This window comes from Eretmochelys imbricata, chromosome 5, assembly GCF_965152235.1.
Source record: "Eretmochelys imbricata isolate rEreImb1 chromosome 5, rEreImb1.hap1, whole genome shotgun sequence".
Lineage (NCBI taxonomy): Eukaryota > Metazoa > Chordata > Testudines > Cheloniidae > Eretmochelys > Eretmochelys imbricata.
In genome coordinates this window covers 86,384,090-86,407,349 of record NC_135576.1, presented here as the reverse complement: position 1 = coordinate 86,407,349, position 23,260 = coordinate 86,384,090, and positions in this window count along the sequence as shown.

The window sequence follows — 23,260 nt, the reverse complement described above, 5'->3', positions numbered from 1 at the left end:
GCCTGCTATATAGGAGGAGGCAGCATTTATGTTGGTCCCCTTCTCCCAGCTCATTCCCAATTGGCTGGGTGAAAGGGGAGCCTTGCTCTGCCTTCTCTTCAAGGCTCCTGACCCCAAGCCCTTAAAGATACAGTGATGATATTTCCTCCCAAGCACCACTTATTCTCAGGACCACTTCCTCTCAGTCAATATCTCCTAGGTCCTTTTACATATAATAGACTTTTCAAAATCTTAAAGAGCCAGGCCACCTGAAGGGGGAGGCTGACCCCTAGGCACCACTGTAAGGGGGCAGACTACTGCCATTAGAGTGGGTGCACAGCTGGTTAAAATAAAAACATACTCAGTGAATAGTTGTCAATGGTTTGCTCCTAAATGAGGGGAGAGCTAGTGGGGTCTCCCAGTGATCTGTTCTGGGTCCAGTACTGGTCAATATTTTCATTAATGACTTGGATAACGAGGTGGAGAATATTCTTACAAAATATGCAGATAACACCAAACCTGGAGGAGTTGCAAGCATTTTAGAGGTCAACATGAGAACTGAAAAGGACCTTGATAAATTGCGGAATTGGTCTGAAATCAACAAATGAGATTCAATTACGATAAATATCGTGCTGTGAAGTTAGGAAGGAAAAAGCAAATGCACAATGACAAAATGGGGAATAACTAGCTAGGCAGTAGTACTGCAGAAAAAGTTCTGAGGATATAGGGGATGATAAATGAGTCAACAATGTGATGCAGCTGCGAAAAAGGCTAATATTCTGGTCTGTATTAACAGGAGTGTCATATGCAAGATATGTGAGGTAACTGTCATGCTTTACTCTGCACTGGTGAGTTCTCATCATGCATGGCGTCCAGTTTTGTGTGTCACACTTTAAGAAAGATGTGGACAAACTGGAGAGAAGCAACAGTGATAAAGGGTTTAGAAAATCTGACCTATGAGGAAGGTTAATAAAATGGCCTGTTTAGTCTTGAGAAAAGAAGACTGAGGACACATCTGATAACACTTTTCAAATATGTAAAGGGCTGTTATAAGGACAGTGATCAATTGTTCTTTATATGCACTGAAGGTAGGACAAGAAGTAATTGGCTTAATCTGCAGCAAGGGAGATTTAGAGGGATATTAGGAAAAACTTTCTAACTATAGGGATAATGAAGCACTGGAATAGGCTTACAAGACAGGTTGTGGAATGCCTGTCACTAGAGGTATTAAAGTGCAGGAAAGACAAAGATCTGTCAGGGATGGTCTACATATACCTGGTCTTGCCTCAATGCAGGAGGCTGAAAAAGATGACTTTGAGGTCCCTTCCAGACCTAGATTTGCATGAGTCGATGATTCCTTCATGCATGTTATTCTAGATTCATTATTTATTATCTTCCTAAAGCATGGAAAAGAAAAAAGGAGTGAGAGGGAGGGTTGGGGTGGGCAAAAAATATTTGATCAAAACATTTCAGATACAAAAGTGTCATGTAAAAGAAAATAGTTCCCCCATATTAAAATGTACCTATAAAAGCAGACACCAGAAAAGACAGCTAGGATTCATAAATCCCATTTTGGAGCTCTCAGGTGATGTCATCATTATTGTGTTTGGATTAATTTGATCCATGACCATACATTTTCTAATGCTATTTTTAGTAAATATCACCTTTTGAGATGGCAGAATTGTTATTTTTTCTATTGTGAAGTGTTTGCATCCAACAGAGCATTCAGTGGACAATACCCAGTCCTACAGCTTATGAGGTTCACATGAAAATGATTAAGCAGGGAAGAAAAAAGTCTATTCTTTTTTTAACCCCTCTTTGCTTCTGACTTCTAACACCTCCCCTTAAAGACATCAGTGCTCCGCTCCCTCCCACAGGAGACCCGCCTTCTAGGTAAGAATTCCTGTTTCAGAGGAGTTGCCCAACTTTCTTTTTTATCTCAGGGACCAACATAGAGATTAGAGCCATTCTTTACCAGCAGCTATTTCTTTTATTACTTATTATTATTTTCTGTTGTTAACATTTGATTTGCAGCTCCTCTTGGGTGGAGGTCTTTGAGTTGTCTGGCACAGTACAGTCAAGTCCTTTTCCCTTTTAAACATCATTGAGGAAGACTCTATGGCACTCTGCATACTGACTGAATTAGGCCCCGCCTACACTGCGCAGTAAAGCATCTTTGAGCGCTGTAACTCCCGAGGTGTACACACTGCCAAGCCACTTAGCGTGCAGAAACTGCCAGTTGCAGCGCTCTTAAAAAAAACACCTCGATGAGAGGCGTAGAGCTTTCTGCACCGGGGCTACAGGGCTGCGGTGCCAGTGTAGACACCGTGGTGATTACAGCACTGTGATTGGCCTCTGGGAGGTGTCCCACAATGCCTGTTCTCGCCTCTCTGGCCATCGGTTTGAACTCTACTGCCCTGCCCTCAGGTGACCAACCGTCAGCCCCACCCTTTACATTCCTTTGCAAATTTCAAAATCCCCTTCCTCTTTGCTTGGTGATGTGTGCCGTGGTCTCAGCGCATCTTTCCAGGTGGCCAGGCCTGCTCCTCGCACCAGGTGATCCCCGACTTGGAGCAATGACGAGCTGCTGGACCTCACTGGCATTTGGGGAGAGGAGGCTGTCCAGTCCCAGCTGTGCTCCAGCTGTCAGAATTATGATACCTACAGACAGATTTCACGATGCATGATATAAAAGGGCCATGACCGGGACACATTGCAGTGTAGAGTCAAAGTGAAGAAGTTGTGCAACGCCTACCACAAGGCGTGGGAGGCAAACCACTGCTCCGGTGCTGCGCCCATGAGCTGCCGGTTCTACAAAGAGCCAGAAGCGATACTCGGTAGTGACCCCACCTCCACTGCGAAGGCCACTGTGGATATTTCATTGGCTCACATGCCAGTCAAGAGTGGACTGAGCCAGGAGGAGGCAATCTTGGATGGCGAGGGGGTGGGGGAACCAGAGGCAGAGGATGACTTGGAGGCCAGAGATGCATGCAGTCAGGAGCTCTTTTCTACCCCGGAGGAGCCTAACCAGTCACAGCAGTCGGATCTTGGCAAAGTGCAAACAGGAGAGGAGGCACCTGGTAAGTGGATCTGATTTTGGGAATTGCTGAAGCGAGTTGTTGGGGACAGGAGGGTTGCAGAAAGCAGGCTTGTCTCCCACTGCATGCCTAGTCTGAGCAGTGGAACAGGCTATTGATACTGTTCATGGGAATCTCCCTCAGAGATCTCCAGGAAACTCTCGTGGAGATACTTGGCAATCCGCTCCCACAGGTTCCTCAGCAGAGCTGCTTTGTTTCTTGCCCCATTAATGGTAACTTTCCTGCACCACTGTGCCATCATGGGGGACCATTTGTGCACACAGGCTAGCCACATAGAGGCCAGGGAGGAAGCCGAAGGCTTGGAGAAGACCCTCCCTTGATTCCCTGCTCACCCTCAGAAGTGAGATATCTTCCATAATGATCACCTCTTGTGGAAAGTGTAGGGACAGGAATGATTATCAAGCCCACCCTACAGTGCTGGCTCTCCCCAAGTGCCCAAAGCCCCGTGCCCAGTGTACAGCAGGGTCCGCGAACAGTGATTTACTCTGCCCCTGAGGCTATTCACCATTTTGGGGGTCTTGTGGCTGATGTGTGCTTGCCTGTGGTGAGCCAGTTAGTTACAGGTGTGTGAGTACTGGCTGTGTTTTAAATCACTGAAACAGTGTTGACTGTGTTGCAAACAATACTGCATTTAAACTTCACAGAGATGACCTTGGGAGCACAGACTCCCTCTTTGTTATTGGCGGCAGAACGGCTGTGAAGAATTAGGAAAACTAGAAAAACTAAGGAGGACTTTCTCCACAAGGTTATGATGCACTCCGCTGCAGAGAAACAGGAATTGAAGGAATGGCGGGACAGTGAGAAGAGGGAAAGAAAGGCGAATGCAGCACATCAGAAAGAAGCCACGGAGCGGCTCTTAACTGTTATGGAGCGCCAAGTAGACACGCTCCAGGCAATACTAGCTCTTCAAACCGAGCAGCTCCATGCCTGCCCTCCTCTGCAGCTGCTGTTGCAAAACTTTTTCCCATGTGCCCCCCACACACACCACTAACACACTCTTATCAACCTCCTGGCTCCACACGCTACCCGCAGCATTCCACTCCTCCCTCCTCACAGTCCAGCACTGTGGAATTCCAATACCCACTGCACTCAACACCCATCCCTCTGCAGTTTGGCCCTGCTGAAGTACAACACCTGCTGCATCATACTCAAAAGGAGAAAGTTGGGTATGATCCCTGGACATACACAAATCAGTAGCTGTCCCAGGATCTCTCCTCCTCTTGAGACCTTCCATTCCCCCAATCCTTTCATTCCCCCATCTCCCTCCCTGCTGATGAATTTTTTTCCCTCCGGTTGTCGTCTTTCAATAAAAGAATTGTGTTTGTTTGAAAGCAATCTTTGTTCTATTAAGTGAAAGCAAAAAGCAACATACAATTACGTTAAGGCCCCTTCTTGAATTATGTGCACCAATCACCTCCTAGCATTACAACCACTGCAATCCCAAGCATAGCAACAAATATTAGTGGCTTTCAGCTTCAAATTGCTGCCTCAGAGAATCCCTGATCCTTATGAACCTGCCCCTTCAATAGCCCTGGTCTCTGGCTGTTCAAACTCAGCCTCCAGGCACTGAGCCTCTCGGGTCCAGCCGTGAGTGAAGTTTTCACCCTTCCCTTCACAACTATTATGGAGTGTACAGCACACGGCTATAAGCATAGGAATATTGTCATCGGCCATGTCCAGCTTCCCATACAGAGAGCACCAGCGTCCCTTTAAATGGCCAAAAGCACACTCCACACTCATTCTTCACTTGCTCAGCTTGTTGTTGAACCACTCCTTGCTGCTGTCAAGTTGCCCTGTGTATGTCTTCATGAGCCATGGCATTAAGGGGGTAGGCGGGGTCTTCCAGGATCACAATGGGCATTTCAACTTTCCCTACAGTGATCTTCTGGTCCGGGAAGAAAGTCCCAGCTTGCAGCTTCTTGAACAGGCCCATGTTCCAAAAGCTGTGTGCGTCATGCACCTTTCCGGACCAGCCTGTGTTAATGTCTATGAAATGCCCACAGTGACCCACAAGCGCCTGGAGAACCATTGAGAAATACCCCCTGCGATTAATGTACTCAGTGGCTAGGTGGTCTGGTGCCAGAATTGGAATGTGTGTGCCATCTATTGCCCCTCCGCAGTTAGGAAAGCCCACTTATGCAAAGCCATCCTCAATCTCATGCACATTGCCCAGAGTCACGGTCTTTCATGGCAGGATGCAATTAATGGCTCTGTACACTTCCATCAACACAACTCCAACGGTCGACTTTCCCACTCCGAACTGGTTAGTGACCGATCGGGAGCAGTCTGGAGTAGCCAGCTTCCACACTGCAATCACCACGCGCTTCTCCAGCAACAGGGCAGCTCTCATTCTCGTGTCCTTGTGCCGCAGGGCGGGGGCGAGCTCATCTCACAGTCCCATGAATTTGGCTTTCCTCATCTGAAAGTTCTGCAGCCACTGCTCATCATCCCAGACATGCATCACGATGAGATCCCACCACTCAGTGCTTGTTTCCGAGCCCAAAAGTGGCGTTCCACTGTAGTCAGCAAAATCAATGTTGCACTCCTCTTGCCTCTGTAGTTTAAGGAATAACTTCACTGCCACTCGTGACATGTTGGTCAGTGCGAGCAGCATTCTGGTCAATGGCTCGGGATCCATACCTGCACCCAGAAAGGGGCAGAGTAGGGCGCGCAGTACACAAACCATTGAAAGATAGCGCCAAATATGGACGGAAGCACAGCTATTGCTGGGATGTGAAGCAATGAATCACAGGGCATTGGGACACAAGTCTTAGCAGCAGAAGAGGAAGAGATGCTCTGTGGGATAGCTGCCCAGAGTGCACCGCTCTGAATAGTGCCGCAAGTGTGAACACACTATTGCGCAGGCAGCTGTCATTGTGAACACACAACAGCGGTTTTCCATCGGTGCTCTGTGAGTGGCGCTGTAACTTTGCCAGTGTAGACATGCCCTTATTATCATTTGTATTACAGTCATTTTTGGGACCCCATTATACGAGGCATTGTACCAATATGTACTAGCATAAGAGGCAGTCCTTGCTCTTACACTTTAAATAGATGTCAGACAAACAACATACAAAGTCTAAAATAAAACTTGGGTTTTTTTAATTATCTTGTGCCAGTCCATTAGCATGAAGCCCTGGATATTTTTTAACAGCTGTCGTAGACTGTTGAAGAACAAATTATTTATGGCTAGAATTTGGCTTCCTACTGTAGCCTTCTGTAAGGAACAATGTGGAGGGACACTATCCTGGCCTCCAAGATGCATGTGCCTATTATGGGTTCAATGCATCTCAGAACTTAGGAGCACTGCTATCCCTTGGAGTGGATGAAGTGTGGACTCTACTCTTGCTCTGGTGGCATCAGCTCAATTGGCCAGTGAAGAGAGGGAGACAAAGTTGGGATTCCCTCCTTTCCTCATTCTCTTGGGGGAGACTGGCACAACACTAACTAGCTGGAGCCATCTTACTCTGAGCACAAGGACTGGGATTTCACTCAGCCCAACACAGAAGTTCAAGGAGCAGGAAGCAAAGACTTCTTTCTTCTCTCTCATCCCTTACACACCTGTGGTGGGCCAGGCACAACCTAGCCCTAATTTATGTATGAGTTATAATAAGCATGAGCCTTGATCATAAGAAATAGATAAACAGAAGGAAAAACAGTACTGTCTTTGCCTGTCCAGTAAGTTTTATGTGAACTAGTCTCTTTTATCACTGTCTGTCTCTGTTTAAATGAAAAAACATGAAGACACATCAACGTAATAATGAGATGCGTGAACTAGTTCTTACAAAAGGAGAATCAGCTGGAAACCTCAGCCCATATGTTGAGCCTGAATTTTTGTAAAGTTAAGAATGGACTCAGTTAAGGAGAACCTATTCTCCAGCTCAGTTCATCTGCAATTTTCTTTTAAACATCTGGGCATTTCTTTCTTGTATTTAATTGCTCAACCAATGACAGTGGTTAGGCAGCAGATGTGTAACAGCTGCTGCTTATCATGCTGACGACTATTGTCTCATTGTTTCTTTGTGCTCCCCATGTTATATCTCCACCTATTGTCTTTTATCTTATACTCAGATTGTAAGCTCGTGGGGGCAGGGGCCATCTTTTTGTTCTGTGTTTGTGCAGCATCTAACACCAGGTCCTGATCCATGACTGGAGTCCCTCGGCACTACCCCAATACAAATAAATAAGATAATTCAAAAAATTAAAAACAAACAAAAAAGAGCTTCTCTGCATGTGGAAACACAGTCTGAATGCAAAGCACATGCTGTTATAAAAAGAGTTAATGTCCCCTTGGCAAACTTCACATTTCACAAATTATGAATAGGTCCTTGTTAATTACAGTGAGCCAAACTCTGGGCTTTAATTGCCAATTATTTTTTTAACCATTCTACAAGCTCAAGTTCTGACTTATATTTGAGGGCCAAAAAGGATAAGTTCTTGCACAAGTGGGTGAAGTTTACCTACCAAAGCACATATTTTCACATCAGTTTCTCTTTCAGATTCTACCGTCCTTCACCTGTATGGGCTGATATCAACAGAATACGAAAGGGAACAAATCAGCAGATAAACATGTTTTACTCCTTTCACTAGAACTCACAAAGCGCGTTGTAATAACTGAGGCCCAGCAGACCTACTTCAGCTGTTAGCCTGGCTGGTGAAAAGTGGATAAAAGTTCATGCATTCTTATAATGACCTGTTATACAAAACTGTTTAAGAAAAGATGTAAGAAGGATACAGTCGACTGAAAGGGTCCAGTGATATCACTCAAGGACTGTGTTAAGATTATGACTGGTAAACAAGAGGAGTAAAAGATAGGAAATCACAGAACCAAAATTGGTGTGTAAGAAATAAGGCCTAATTGATGGACAAAATAATGAAAGAATGATTATTCCATAGTGACATATTGTGGTACTATCCACACCCCTGTCCTGCAACCCTGGGTGCCTTTCAATGCTTTGCTGTAGTAGCTCCCACCTTGGCCACTCACAAACAGCCTGCCAGCATGCAAACCATACCCTGAGTGTCTGTGTAACTGCAGCCTGCCAGTTATACCCTAGATCTCAGCAGCCTTGTCTATACTGCAAAGTGACCCCAACACAACCCCAGTCCTAGATTTTCCCTCAGAAATGTATGTCCTATACTGCCCAGCCCTCTCCTCTCCTGGAGAGTACAAATATATTAAGTCTGTTATTACTTTAAGGGAATAATGTACCAGTTTATTATCTTAAATAGGGTTACCCAGACATTTAACTTAAACACACTGGATTAGATCAAACAATAAAACAAGTGTAATGACTACAAAGAGATAGAGTTTAAGTGAGTAAAAACAATGAGACATAAAAGTCAGAAATGGTTGCAAGAAAAATAAAGATAAAACATTTACTAGTGCCTAACCTAAAAATATATATATTAGATTCAAGCACAATTTCTCACCACATACTTCCAACAAAATTACTGACCGAACTCTACAGTCAGGACCTCTCCCCAGAATCCAGCAGCTCTTTGCTTTTGTTTTCCCAAGTGCAGAAAATGTGGTGGGCAGGGAGAGAATGAAAAGGATGGTGTCTGGAGGTTTTTGCTACTGCTTTTTAATAGTTCCAGATCCCGCTTGAAAAACATTTCCAACTGAGTACCAGGAGCCAAAGAGTATATGTGGAAAGATGTTCCCTGTTGGCTTTTTTCACCTGTTTGAGCTTTCTTTGTTTTCCTTTGCTGCTTGATGACTCTGTTTACTGTTCAATGCAAATTAAGGCAAGCAAACATTGCTTTGTTTAGGGCAGTTCTGTTTGCTGATGTCTGCTTGGTCAGGGCTGTAGGTTTTGGAACATGTGTTACATCCTATAGGGGAATCTTACAACTTAAAATGTGTGTGGCAACACTGTATGTAATCAGGACAATAGTGACCAGCAAATTATGAGTTTTCAAATGGTATCTTACAAGTCATACCTTGTACAAAGATTATTACAATAGTGATCAGGGTGTGAATGCAGGGGTTCTTGCACATCCACCCATTGCCTCTTTGGGGCCTTTAAAAGAGACTTGGGGAGAAAATACCTTTGACCATCACTGTGGCTGCAAAGGAAGGATTGTTACCACGACACCAGACCTTGATACTCCAGTGGAGACACTTGACAATCATTGGTGTAACAGCAAGGACCCCAACTGGATATATGTGACATCCTACTTTGTCTTCCCCTCCCTTGTGTGCTCCTTTCTGCTCTGCTTCCTCCCCCTATCCTTTCCCTCTCTCTCTCTCTCTCTCTCTCTCTGCTTTTCAGCTGATCCTGAAATCAACTTCAATGCACAGCACCAGCATAGCAAGATGAGATGGCCCATGCAGCTCTGCTCAGCCTAAAAAGGACCTGTGAAGGAGAGACATGACCGGATCAATCAGATGATGTCCCTGACTATAGCTAACCTGTCAGACTAAAACATCCATCTGTAACTGATTAGCCACCCTGTATCCTGAGAACATCAGCAAAGCCATATTTCCCTCATCTTTACTATCCTCTCTTCTCTCTCTTCTGTTTCTGTCTGTTTTGTCTAAAGCAGGAAGTAACTATCATTCCTGATTCAAAGTTAAACAACAAAACTAACCATTTCTTCTCCACTAAGAAAGACTTTCTGACTAAATAAGAGACAATAACCAATATACACCATCTCCAAAACAGGACTTTGACAGGTTATGACAAGTTTGTTTTGCATAAACAATCAATTTCAGTTTCAATGCTCTTTACCTCATTTTGATTCTTTTCCTTTTGTGTGTTTCAATCAACGAATTACTAACCTTTGGCATGAATTTTATAGTGTGTTTGCCATGTTACTAAGCAAGCTAATGTCTCTGTATCCTAACCCCTAAACCTTCTTTAAAACTGATTGTTGGACAGTTTCAAGATCATGATAACACCTTTAATTTTTTGCGGTCTTTATTCTAGATAAATTAATATTAATGTTTCTAAGATATTTCATTGAAATTTATAGAAAGAGAAGATAATACTAAAGAATAATACTTAGCTCTTAAATAGCACTTATCATCAGTAGATATCAAAGTATTTTACAAAGGAGATCACCTTCATTACTCCTGTTTTACAGATGGGAAAACTGAGGCCCAGAGTGGGGAAGTGACTTGCCCAAGGTCACTCAGCAGACCAGGGGCAGAGTTGGAGACAGAACACAGGTTTCTTGAGTCTCAGTCCAGTGCTCTATCCAATGATATACTTATGACAGACCCATCTGTCTGAAGTGTAATGGTAACCATACTTGGTGCTGCGATTATTCTTTCCCCTCTTACTCTATAGATCCATCAGGTAAATGAAAATAAAGTTCAATAAACAGAGAGATCAGGATGCCTCTTTAGATTTCAGAACATTGCACAATGAACTAAAGCACTCAAGCCCTCCTTCCAGGGATTACAGAGAAGAAACTACACAAAATCACTGACAAGAGAAGATAGAAGGTGAAAGGTGTAGTATTTTACAATGAGCGTTTCTGCAGTCATCCTGTAATTTTTTAAAGAACAATTTCTTCCATTCATCTTTCACTGATATGTAATCTTTCAGGAAGCTGATGTTATCCCATATTAGAGGGGCAGACCTGTATGGAAATGGATAATTTGGCAATCAAGAAAGGCAAAGCAAAACAGTAAGATTTAACCACAAGTCTCAGATACATTATGCGGACAATTTATATTAAATAGTGGATACCCTGAATCACTTTGGGTAAAAACAAGTATGCTCTGATAAAGTAAAAAAAAAACAGGGAACACCCCAGTGTCTTATTAGAAAGAAAGGTTTACCTTAGGGGTTGGGGCGGGGGTTGAATAATTTAAATATCTGTATTGTTTATCCTCACCCCCAAACTGTCCTGCAGAGGTCAGGGCAAAAAGACAACATGATAGGCTGTAATTTCTCTCTACTGGGCCCCCCCACCGTAGTTACATCTGCAAGGACAACAGAGGTTTTGGGGGACAATATCAATTTTTCATTGCCCTTTTTTTTTTAAGATGGAAAATTTAGAACTAACCCCTCCTACCCTCACCCCAGTTATGGAATTTTTTGGTTTGAACGGATGGGGGTTCTTGCTCTGGCTCACTTTTACTACCACTACTGTTTCATTTGGAAACAAATCATTTTGAATATTTTCACTAAAAAAAGGGAAAATCATGGGAACTTTCGAATGAAATGAAAACCATTTGTTTAAAAAAAAAAAACAAAACCCACATGGACTTCCTCCCCCAAATTTCAACTAGCCCTACTTGCCAGTCTAAATTCGGACCTGCCCCAATGCAGCTATATCAGTGGCTAGTAACAAAATATTTTAATTTGGGTAAATCTATAGTCTAGATATGATTGTATGCTTAGTAGTTGTTGGGAGTATTTTGTTACAGCACCAGAATTAAGGTGTGTCTGGGTGCGGAGTGGGTGGGGTATGTGTGTGAGAGAAAGAGAGAAAAAAAACTGTGATTAAGGCTACCTTCATAATTTCATATGTAACCTTCGTTTGGGATTTCCATAGTTTGTAATTGCGTGTGTAACGCCTTGTTCTGAAAGGCATTAAGCACCTACACGTTAACAAAGTTTTGTCTGTAAGAATTTTTGCTAAGGTCCTTTTAATTCGCGGGCAAATGACTGTGTATTTGTAGGAGGCTTGAGCGGTTGCAGTAATTGTTTATGCGCTTGTCATTTTAATTTTTGCATGAGCACCTGGGGCACTCTTAAAAACTGAAATAAACAGATGGATGTTGTTTGTCTGCACAGCTGTGTTAATAGTAGATCTTTATGTCTGTATCTTAGCAACAGAAGGAGACAAAAACATAACTACAAAATCAATAACAATCATTTAGTATTTGCAGAGGGAAGACAAATACATCAAAAAATGTGGAGGGACCCTGAAAAAGTCACAGATCCAGAAATTTTTAATACCATTGTTTTGCGTCTATTCACATTCTTGTACAGTGCCCATTTTTTTTCACCTCTGATGTTAAAGTAGTTTTTAAGATGGTTTCCAGTGGTGTTTTTGGTTTGTTTGTGTGTTTTTAAAATGAAACATTTAGAGACTCCCTCATAAAAACTGTCTTAAGCAATAGCCTGTCCTTGACTGGGCCCCTAGTCAGGAAGAACATGGTCAGAAGTGATGAACTTCCATTTGTTTAAAAGCCTTATCAGAAGGCCACTGAGCATTCTCATAAATGTCTTGTTTAATTGCTTCTAACGTTATTACTATCTTTTCCAAATTTATCAAAGCACACACTTCTGGATGATTCATGTGTATCAAGTTTGATGTTTCAAATATCAACCAATTTTGAATTTATTGCGTGGGGGAATAAAAAGTGACCAGATATTTTTGTAAAATGTGAACGATGCGTTTTTTATCAAGGACTCATAACTCAGAAAGCTGAAGAGATTGTGCTCAAATTAAAAAAAAAAAGAAAACCTTATAAGTAGACACCAAGCACAGACAATCTCCATCCTTTTCTATTCTAGGATTTTCTTCCCACTTCTTGGGAATTTCCTCCTCCCAAATTGCTGTCCATTCTCTCTCTTTCATACTGTTTGTATTCTCCATGTGCTCTTACAGCTCTTTTCCGCTCTGATCACCCTTTTGTATTTGCTGCTACTCATACTTTCCCCCATTTGCAGCAGGCTGAAACAGATGATTCTATTCTAGTTCACTGGTACCCAATAGCCTTGTGAACAGTAGCAGCAAACTAACTAACAGCAGACTTTTTTCAGTTTTGCTTTGCCTTTGCTTAGAACCCTAGAAGTATCAACAGTAGCAAAAATACTATCTTCTGCTGCTGCTCTGTAAGGTGCAAGAAAGGAGAGGTTTAACTTTTATTCCAGTAAGACCCTTTACAAAACTAGCAACTGAATGAAACTAACAAGACTCATTCAATTTACTGCTGCTGGTAAGATTAGTTGCACTGAGGCCTAGTTAATTATCTCAATTTCAATAGCACACTGCTACTGCTATTTTCAGTGATTTGTTGGAGTTAAGTTTCTTACTCACCACTAGTGAACTGATTTTTGTTATACCCATTTTACAGATGGTTGAACTGAGGGTCAGAAAGATTCAACAAGAGTCACTACTGAAGTCAGGAATAGAGTCCAGGAAACCTAATTTCCCATTCCCTGTTTCAAAGACATTGCCCAAGAGACATGGAGATACTTTGACAATAGTTTATATAAAGAATACTTGGAAAATGTATTCCCATCCCCCAAGAAATTAGTTTGTCCGTTTTATCTTGTTTGAGGCAAAAGAAACAACAGAGGGAAAAACAAAAAACATTTTGCAATGTTTGACTCAAGGCCAAGTCTGCTATTTTATTAAAAAAATAAATGTGTTTTAGAAAAGGAGATATGGTCTGGTAGCATGAGCACAAAATTAGGAAAGTTTTGAGTTCTAACACTGGCTTTTCTGATGACACAACACTATGAATCTTGGCCAGTCATTTAACCCTCTGCCTCAGTTACCCAGTCTCAATGGAGTAATAATAGTTGCCGACATCGTAGATGTGTTGTGAGTTACTAAAACTGCTATAGATTGATTCACCACTACACTACTCCAGTTTTGTACCAGTGCAGCTTCAGTGAAGCCAATGGACCGGTTTCTTAGCCCTATTCCTTCCCCTTTTCCCAAAATGAGCAGCACAAAGAAGAGATAATCTGCCACAGCTGGACAGTTGAGAATTTCCCTGGCAGAAGGAAATTATCAGCTGGTGTAAAGCTGGGGAAGCCACCACCTACAGAACAGGGATCATGCCAGAAAAGGGAGGGCATTTGAGAGGCAGAGCAGAACAGAGCAATTTTCAGTTGGCATATTGTCCTTAGGGCCCATAGTCATCTTGAATAACTAAGAAGATCTCAGGACAGCCTGAGATGAAAGGATCTGCAGCTGGCTCCCTGGCAGTCTCCCTTTTTGCTATTCAGTGCTTATCTTGGTGCAGAAATTTACACAGGTGTAAAACTGGAGTTAGGTCATGATTAATCAGATCTGTTTCCTCCATATGATGTCAATGAGATATGTGAGGACATTCAGCAGTTGACAGGATCCGGGCTTTAATGTTTGCAAAGCAATTTGAAGGAAAGTGCTTAGTATTTTTTTATTACCATGCTTTGAGGAACATCCTGCAGTTTTATCAGTTCAGTTGTTTAATCTGAGATGGAAACTAGTCAGGGGGAAAATGTTGGTGATTTTATGGAAACAAGTTAGGGGAAAATGTTTGGTGATTTCACACACATATGAACAAACATTATAGTATGTATTGGGGACAGGAGAGCTGTAGGAGAGGTTTCTTCATAATATGTTAAATACATTCCTAACCCCAATAGATTACGGTCCTTTATTTAAAAGAAAAGAAGCAAAGTGCGTACAAAACTGCATGCTTGCCTCGTCAGTTTTCTCCAAGATTTCACAGCCATATTCAGCATTAAGGACAATACCTTGAGCTACTGCAAATATGCATACGTTGATTGAATGGTACTTTTAAATTCACAGCCACTTAGAATCTGGCTCTTAATGGTTTGGGGCCTAGAGTCATCTGCTGGTCCTGAAACTCTCTGGAATAAAGGCATTTTTTCCCAACAATTTTCATCCCAAACACGTGACTAAATTTTATTGTGATTTAGTTGGTTGTCATTTTTAGCCATTCAAAAATATACCTTTGGGACAATATTTAAGGACATTAATAGATGAGGGAAGATTACACTGATCTTTACAGAGAATGAAAAACAAATAATGGATCAAAAATGATGATGCAACCCATGATGCAAGCATCAAAAAGGGAGAGAAAAAAAGACCCCTTTGATACATGGAATCTAATTTACAGAAAAAGTCAAGAACTGATGAAAGGTCATCTGAGAGGAGAACACAGGATTGAACAATTTATCATAGACGGCCTTTGTCATATAGCCTAAGCTTCCAAATGGGAAATTAGAAAGCGCAGTGTAAAAGAAATTGTGCCTTCGTGATATTAAGGGGAAAGGGACATCCTGGTCAAGCATGTCAGGACCTTGCATTCAAAAACTGTCTTCAACCAATGCATGAATAATAACTATCAAATTGACATTCCTGTAACTGGTGATCCTGCTGAGGATTTTGATCCGCTATTTTATCGTTCCCAAATGCCAGAACTTTTATCTTAGATAGTGGTCCACGGCTGAAGAGGAGATTATTGATGTATTATGCAGTGTACCTAGCTTGAACTGGAACAGTGAGGAGTTAGCTTGTCACACTACGCTACCCATGAACAAGATTTCAAGAATAATTGTTGGTGACATTTCTTTCTAAGGATTATGAGGAAGAACTAGCTGTTGATTTTTAAAATCCTCTTTATTGGAAGAGCAGCTTATCAGGCATTTGGGAGTTTCTTCTGAAGGTTAAAGCGGCAAAGAGTCCTGTGGCACCTCATAGACTAACAGATGTATTGGAGCATAAGCTTTTGTGGGTGAATACCCACTTCGTCGGATGCATGTAGTGGAAATTTCCAGAAACAGGTATAAATATGCAAGCAAGAATCAGGCTAGGGATAATGAGGTTAGTTCAATCAGGGAGGATGAGGCCCTCTTCTAGCAGTTGGGGTGTGAACACCAAGGGAGGAGAAACTGCTTTTGTAGTTGGCTAGCCATTCACAGTCTTTGTTTAATCCTGTGCTGATGGTGTCAAATTTGCAAATGAACTGAAGCTCAGCAGTTTCTCTTTGAAGTCTGGTCCTGAAATTTTTTTTTGCTGCAGGATGGCTACCTTTAAATCTGCTATTATGTGTCCAGGGAGATTGACGTGTTCTCCTACAGGTTTTTGTATATTGCCATTCCTAATATCTGATTTGTGTCCCTTTATCCTAATATCTGATTTGTGTCCATTTATCCTTTATCCTTTTATGTAGGGACTGTCCAGTTTGGCCAATGTACATGTACATGCCTCCAGCTTCCATCCCGGTCACACCACACGATCCATTGTCTACAGCCAAGCACTGAGGTACAACCGCATTTGCTCTAACCTCTCAGATAGAGACCAAAACCTACAAGATCTTCACCAAGCATTCTCAAAACTACGATACCCACACAAGGAAATAAGGAAACAGATCAACAGAACCAGACGTGTACCCAGAAGCCTCCTGCTGCAAGACAAGCCCAAGAAAGAAACCAACAGAACTCCACTGGTCATCACATACAGTCCTCAGCTAAAACCTCTCCAACGCATCATCACTGATCTACAACCCATCCTGGACAATGATCCATCACTTTCACAGGCCTTGGGAGGCAGGCCAGTCGTTGCCCACAGACAACCCACCAACCTGAAGCATATTCTCACCAGCAACTACACACCGCACCATAATAACTCTATCTCAGGAACCAATCCATGCAACAAACCTCAATGCCAACTCTGCCCACACATCTACTACACCAGTGACACCATCACAAGACCTAACCAGATCAGCCACACCATCACTGGTTCATTCACCTGCACATCCACCAATGTAATATACGCCATCATGTGCCAGCAATTCCCCTCTGCTATGTACATCGGCCAAACTGGACAGTCCCTACATAAAAGGATAAATGTAGGAGAACACTTCAACCTCCCTGGACACACAATAGCAGATTTAAAGGTAGCCATCCTGCAGCAAAAAAAACTTCAGGACCAGACTTCAAAGAGAAACTTCCGAGCTTCAGTTCATTTGCAAATTTGACACCATCAGCTCAGGATTAAACAAAGACTGTGAATGGCTAGCCAACTACAAAAGCAGTTTCTCCTCCCTTGGTGTTCACACCCCAACTGCTAGAAGAGGGCCTCATCCTCCCTGATTGAACTAACCTCATTATCCCTAGCCTGATTCTTGCTTGCATATTTATACCTGTCTCTGGAAATTTCCACTACATGCATCCGACGAAGTGGGTATTCACCCACGAAAGCTCATGCTCCAATACGTCTGTTAGTCTATAAGGTGCCACAGGACTCTTTGCCGCTTTTACAGATCCAGACTAACACGGCTACCCCTCTGATTCTGAAGGTTAGTGTGTCAGTATTGAAGAATGTTAATTGGGATGACATAAAGACTACTTATGTTATCTTTACATGATTTTTATGAAAAAATGTCTAATTGATGGTTGGAAAAGTTGCAGAATGGAAGAGTTTTTGGCTCAAAACACTTCACTTATTGAATAATACACCTAATTCTCCTGCAATTTACATATTTCTCATCACTTCAAACCCCACAAAGAAGGAGAGTCAAAAAGCAATTGAGTGTCAGTGAGATGAAGTACAAAAATATTTAAGGGACAAAGCACAAGTTTTGATTGAAGAATGCACAGCAGAGACAAGGTAAACCATGTTAGAATGTTTCAGGAAGCTAAAAAAAGATGGGTGTGGAGATGCCTGTGGATAAAGTGGCCATTTTACTACCCATACAATTATCTGCCTGTGGTGTGCGCCATGTGGTACCTGCCTTTATAAGTGAAAATATCAGCCCTAAAAGCAGCAGTTCTGGGAATGATGTGGCAGACATTGAAAGATCTGCTTAAATGACATCTTTTTAAGTACTTTTTACATGCCAAGAGGTATATTCCAACCAGTTTGTCCCTAATGCATAGTACAGCATTTATCAATATCATTTGTATATAGGTAGTGCCTAGAGTCCCTAATTATGATATGGGGTCTATTGTTCTAGGCCCTGTCCCTACATATGTAAGGGAAAGCCCCTGCTTCAATGTAAATAGACAAGAACCAAAGAGTGAAAGAAAGGAAGTATTACTATAGAAGCAATGTGACTACTGTAATATCATTAGTGTTTAGTACTGCCATACACTTACTGAAGATGGGAAGTTACTTGATTATTGTGCAGTTCAAAATCTTTTAAATACACAAATATTTATGTTGAGCAAGATGTCCCTATAATGGAAAACACCCTCATCCCACTGACTGCAAGCTTAATGAGCATTGCTGCACTTAGGCACACTTGCATCACATGTTCTACTTTGAGAAGGGGAGCTTAAAAAGGTGAAGCTGGCCACAGAGCATAGGGGGAAGTTTGTTATGGAGCCTAACTTGAGGCAGTGGCTAGCCGTCTCCACCCTTATTTAGGGCAGACAAACACTGCAGCCCTGTGAGGGGCTGTGGATGTCTGCTCAGCATCAGTGCTCTGTAGCTGGATCTGAGGAGCAGCAGCAGGGATTGGAGATAATTATACTCTGAAAGAACCCTGAGACTGAGCTCAATTCCTACAAGGAACAATGAGCTTGCCCACGAGTGGGGCTCCTAGAGGGGATCCATGGGCAAGAGACATAAAGAGATGATGTACAAGCCCAGGCCGACAGCGAGCCAACTACAGTCAGTAGGAAATAAAGTAAACTTCCAAGAGAAGAAAAGGTGCTGAAATATAAAAGCAATTTGATAAGTTTCTTTTGCAAGCTTGGCTACTCCACAATGCTGCTGATCTAAAAAAATCGATCAAGTGAGCACAACATGTTTTAGGCATTGATCTTCCCTGCTTCTAGGGAAATGCCAAAACTAAAACTGATCAACAATAGACAATAATTACTGTATAGGTGATGGATGGATGTAAAGGAAGAAAAAAACATTAAACCCAAATTGCTGGGTAGGTACAGGCTTAAGCAGCCAGCCATCAGTGAAGAGAAAACAGCATGATGCCTGTGAAAAACGAACCCACTAGCTTCTCTTTCCATGTGACTGCTTACTCCCTCGCTAATGAAGGTTAGTGATATAATGATACCTCTGTGTGAAAACATGCTATTGGGAAAACACCTGTGGACAGAGTGGAGAAACTTGAATGTTAGTGAACTATTCTTTGACTAAGATCAAGCACTCAACAGATCAAATAGATTAGAGGAGACTCTTCTCTACTGAAGAACAGAGAGCTCTTGCAAGCATATGGTGACCCCAGAGAAGTGTATTCTATTTATAAGCTATTGATTCATTTTTTCTAGCTCCTGCAAGGTTTTAATAGTAAAAGTAGGGCTGTCAAGCAATTTAAAAAAATAATCACGTGATTAATCATACTGTTAAACAATAATAAAATACCATTTAAATATCTTGGATGTTTTCTACCTTTTCAAATATATTGATTTCAACTATCACCCAGAATACAAAGTGTACACTGTTCACCTTATATTTATTTTTATTACAAATATTTGCACTGTGGATAAACAAAAGAAATAGTATTTTTCAATTCACCTAATAAAAGTGTTGTAGTGCAATCTCCCTATCATGAAAGTTGAACTTACAAATGTACAAAAAAATGCATTCAAAAATAAATATAAAATTTTAGAGCCCACAAGTCCACTCAGTCCTACTTCTTTGTCAGCCAATCACTCAGACAAACAAGTTTATTTACATTTGCAAGAGATAATGTTGCCCGCTTCTTGGTTACAGTGTCACCTGAAAGTGAGAACAGCGGTTTGCATGGCACTGTTGTAGCCAGGGTCACAAGATATTTATGTGCCAGATACGCTAAAGATTCATATGGCCCTTCATACTTCCAGAGGAAATGCATCCATGCTGATGATGGGTTCTGCCCAATAACGATCCAAAGCAGTGTGGACCAATGCATGTTCATTATCTGAGTCAGATGCCACCATCAGAAGGTTGATTTTCTTTTTTGGTGGTTCAGGTTCTGAAGTTTCCACATCAGGCTATTGCTCTTTTAAGACTTCTGAAAGCATGCTCCACACCTCATACCTCTCAGATTTTGGAAGACTCTTCAGATTCTTAAACCTTGGGTTGAGTGCTGTAGCTATCTTTAGAAATCTCACATAGGTACCTTCTTTGCATTTTGTCAAATCTGGAGTGAAAGTGTTCTTAAAATGAACAACATGTGCTCATCCGAGAATGCTATAACATGAAATATATGGCAGAATGTGGGTAAAACACAGGGCAGGAGACATACAATTCTCTCCCAAGGAGTTCAGTCACAAATTTAATTAATGCATTAGTTTTTTTAACTAGCATCATCAGCATAGAAGCACATCCTCTAGAATGGTGGCCAAAGCACGAAGGGGCATACAAATGTTTAGTACATCTGGCACGTAAATACCTTGCAATACTGGCTACAAAAGTGCCATCCACATGCCTGTTCTCACTTTCAGGTGACATTGTAAATAAGAAGCGGAGAGCATTATCTCCCATATATGTAAACAAATTGGTTTGTCTTAGCTATTGGCTGAAGAAGAAGTAGGACTGAGTGGACTTGTAGGCTCTAAAGTTTTACACTGTTTTGTTTTTGAGTGCAGTTATGTAACAGAAAAATCTACATTTGTAAATTGCACTTTCACAATAAAGAGATTGTGCTACAGTACTTGTATGAGGTGAATTGAAAAATACTATTTCTTTTAAAATAATTTTTACAGTGCATATATTTGTAATCAAAATAATAATACAAAGTGAACCCTGTACACTTTATATTCTATAATTGAAATCAATATATTTTAAAATGTAGAAAAACATCCCAAAATATTTATAATAAATTTTAATTGGTATTCTATTATTAACAGTGTGATTAAAACTGTGATTAATTGCGATTAATCTTTTTGTTAATCACGTGAGTTAACTGCAATTAATCAACAGCCCTAAGTAAAACCCAAGCAGCAATAAATTTAATTCAAGCTTATCATATTTTTGTTAGTGTTCTATGCATATAATAAATATTTTTGGATATGTTATTCTAATGTCTTTACTGGATATGACTACTAATATTGGAAAAAAATGTAATAATGTAATCGAATGAACAACATTTTCATTATAAGCCCAATTTTTAAAGTAGCTTTAACATGGCCTCCACGGTCAAATGAGGTATCAAGGCTGAATCCCCACTCTGTCACTCCGAGTGCAGGAAGTGGGGGCCCGCAAGGATTTTAAAAATTAATACTTGCCACTCCCCGCCTGTATTACACTCCCAAGGTTACAGCTTTTCTCTGACCTTGGCTTGGTAAACGCTGCCACCACCCAAATGCAAAAAAGCCCCTTTGAACCCAGGAAGGAGCACTTGGGAATTCCTCCCTGTGGGGCACCCTGAAGCCCTTTCTCTCTCTCGCTCTCTCTCACACACACACACACACACACACACACACAGGGAAGAGCTGAGAAAGAAACAAAGGAAATTAGCTGTGCCTACTAGCTAATCAAACAACATGCGCAGGACAGGACACCAATAATCCAATCCTGTTCTTAAAAAAGGTAAATTTTATTAAAAACAAAAAGGAAAAAAAATACATTTGGAATTTAAGCTTCTGCTAGATTTTAAAAGAGCAATTCCAAAAATTAAGCACCCAAAATAGCTTTCTTGGTGGGTTCAGCTTAAAGGTGACAAGCAAACAAAAGCATCTGTGGTTAGCACAGAGGAGATCCACAAGCCAAAATAAGAAATAAACCTGATAGCGTCTAACTAAACATTCCCTATCCAAATTATTTCTTCTAGGTATGGAAAATACTTCTTCATACCTGGTTCAAAAATCTTACACAGCATTTCTGCTTATAGCATTGCTGCTCCATGTTCCTGCAGCGCAGAGAACAACAGACCAAGGGGAAGTTTTTTTCCCCCATTTTAAAAAGTTGTCATCTTCCCATTGGTTCTTTTGGTCAGGTGCCCACTCCTTTTCTTATACCTGTGGCTTGTTAATCCTTTACAGGTAAAGCAAGCAGAGAAAAGCTCAAATTGGATTTTACAACTAACTGACTGGCTAGGTGTCCATCAAAGGGAGCTACACCCCAGCCCCCGCCCCTTCATCTATCACATGAAGGCACAATTTTGTGGGCATTGAAATGGCTACTAGCATGTGATTGCCCCACATTAGATGCTTGCCAAAATTAGCATCCACAGCTATTTTCCTTGAAAATTTGTACTCCAACAAATTGAGTTCAAAATTGGAGGATAGCTTTAAATTTTGGCCCTATGTTTTGCAGGAAATTGGAAATTAGGGAAGCAAGAGTGAAAATGGATGCTAAGAATGGGAAAACTAATTAGTCTTTGACAAAGGGCTTGGGCTGTACACAGATTTTGGTGGGATGGAGAAAAAGTGATATACTTCCAAAATGGCTAGAGTTCAGTTTGAACAAGACACCCAGAAGTGGGGGCTTAACCAAAACTTATCTGGCCTGTCTGCACTTCTTGAGTCAGAAAAACTGAGCAAGAAATTTCTGCTTCTGTCTGGAGCCAGGATATGGAGATGCATGTGAAAACATGAAGTAATTGTGAAAAACTTACATGAGCTTGTTTGAATTTGAAAAATATTTTGTTTGAATTTCAGGCAAAAGGTTGAGTCAGTTATCTTATCCAAACTAATGATTATTGAAACAATTTCTGGTTGACTAATAGAGCTGATTGAAAACAGGAACAATGATTTTAAAAAACAACTGTGAAATGTCTCCCCTTTTTCTGTCAGATTTTGAAATTCAAACTGTAAACCAGCTTTAATGATTAACTTTGTCTCCTTTAATGCTTGACACATGGACACTTGAAAATGAGAAAATGGGAGAAAGTGAGAAAATGGGAGTCGGGGGGGACGGGGAGGACACAAATCCTTAGAATTTGGTTCTTGAGGGACTTTCCCTCCATTTTTAAGCTGCTTGTAATGTAAAAAGAGAATCAAATGGGCTTGGACTCCAGCCGGAATGTCTGGCAAGCAGCATTGAAACATCTCAAAATAACTTTCAAATAGAGCCATTTAACAAAATGCAACTTTAGGATTATTTTTCAGCAAATTGCCTACTAGTTAAAATAAAAGCTGTGTGACAGGAAAATATTTGATAGTCACCTTTCCCTTTGGCACTCATAGAATCATAGAATATCAGGGTTGGAAGGGACCTCAGGAGGTCATCTAGTCCAACCCCCTGCTCAAAAGCAGGACCCATCCCCAATTAAATCATCCCAGCCAGGGCTTTGTCAAGCCTGACCTTATAAACTTCTAAGGAAGGAGATTCCACCACCTCCCTAGGCAACGCATTCCAGTGTTTCACCACACTCCTAGTGAAAAAGTTTTTCCTAATATCCAACCTAAACCTCCCCCACTGCAACTTGAGACCATTACTCCTTGTCCTGTCCTTTTCCACCACTGAGAATAGTCTAGAACCATCCTCTCTGGAACTACCTCTCAGGTAGTTGAAAGCAGCTATCAAATCCCCCCTCATTCTTCTTTTCTGCAGACTAAACAATCCCAGTTCCCTCAGCCTCT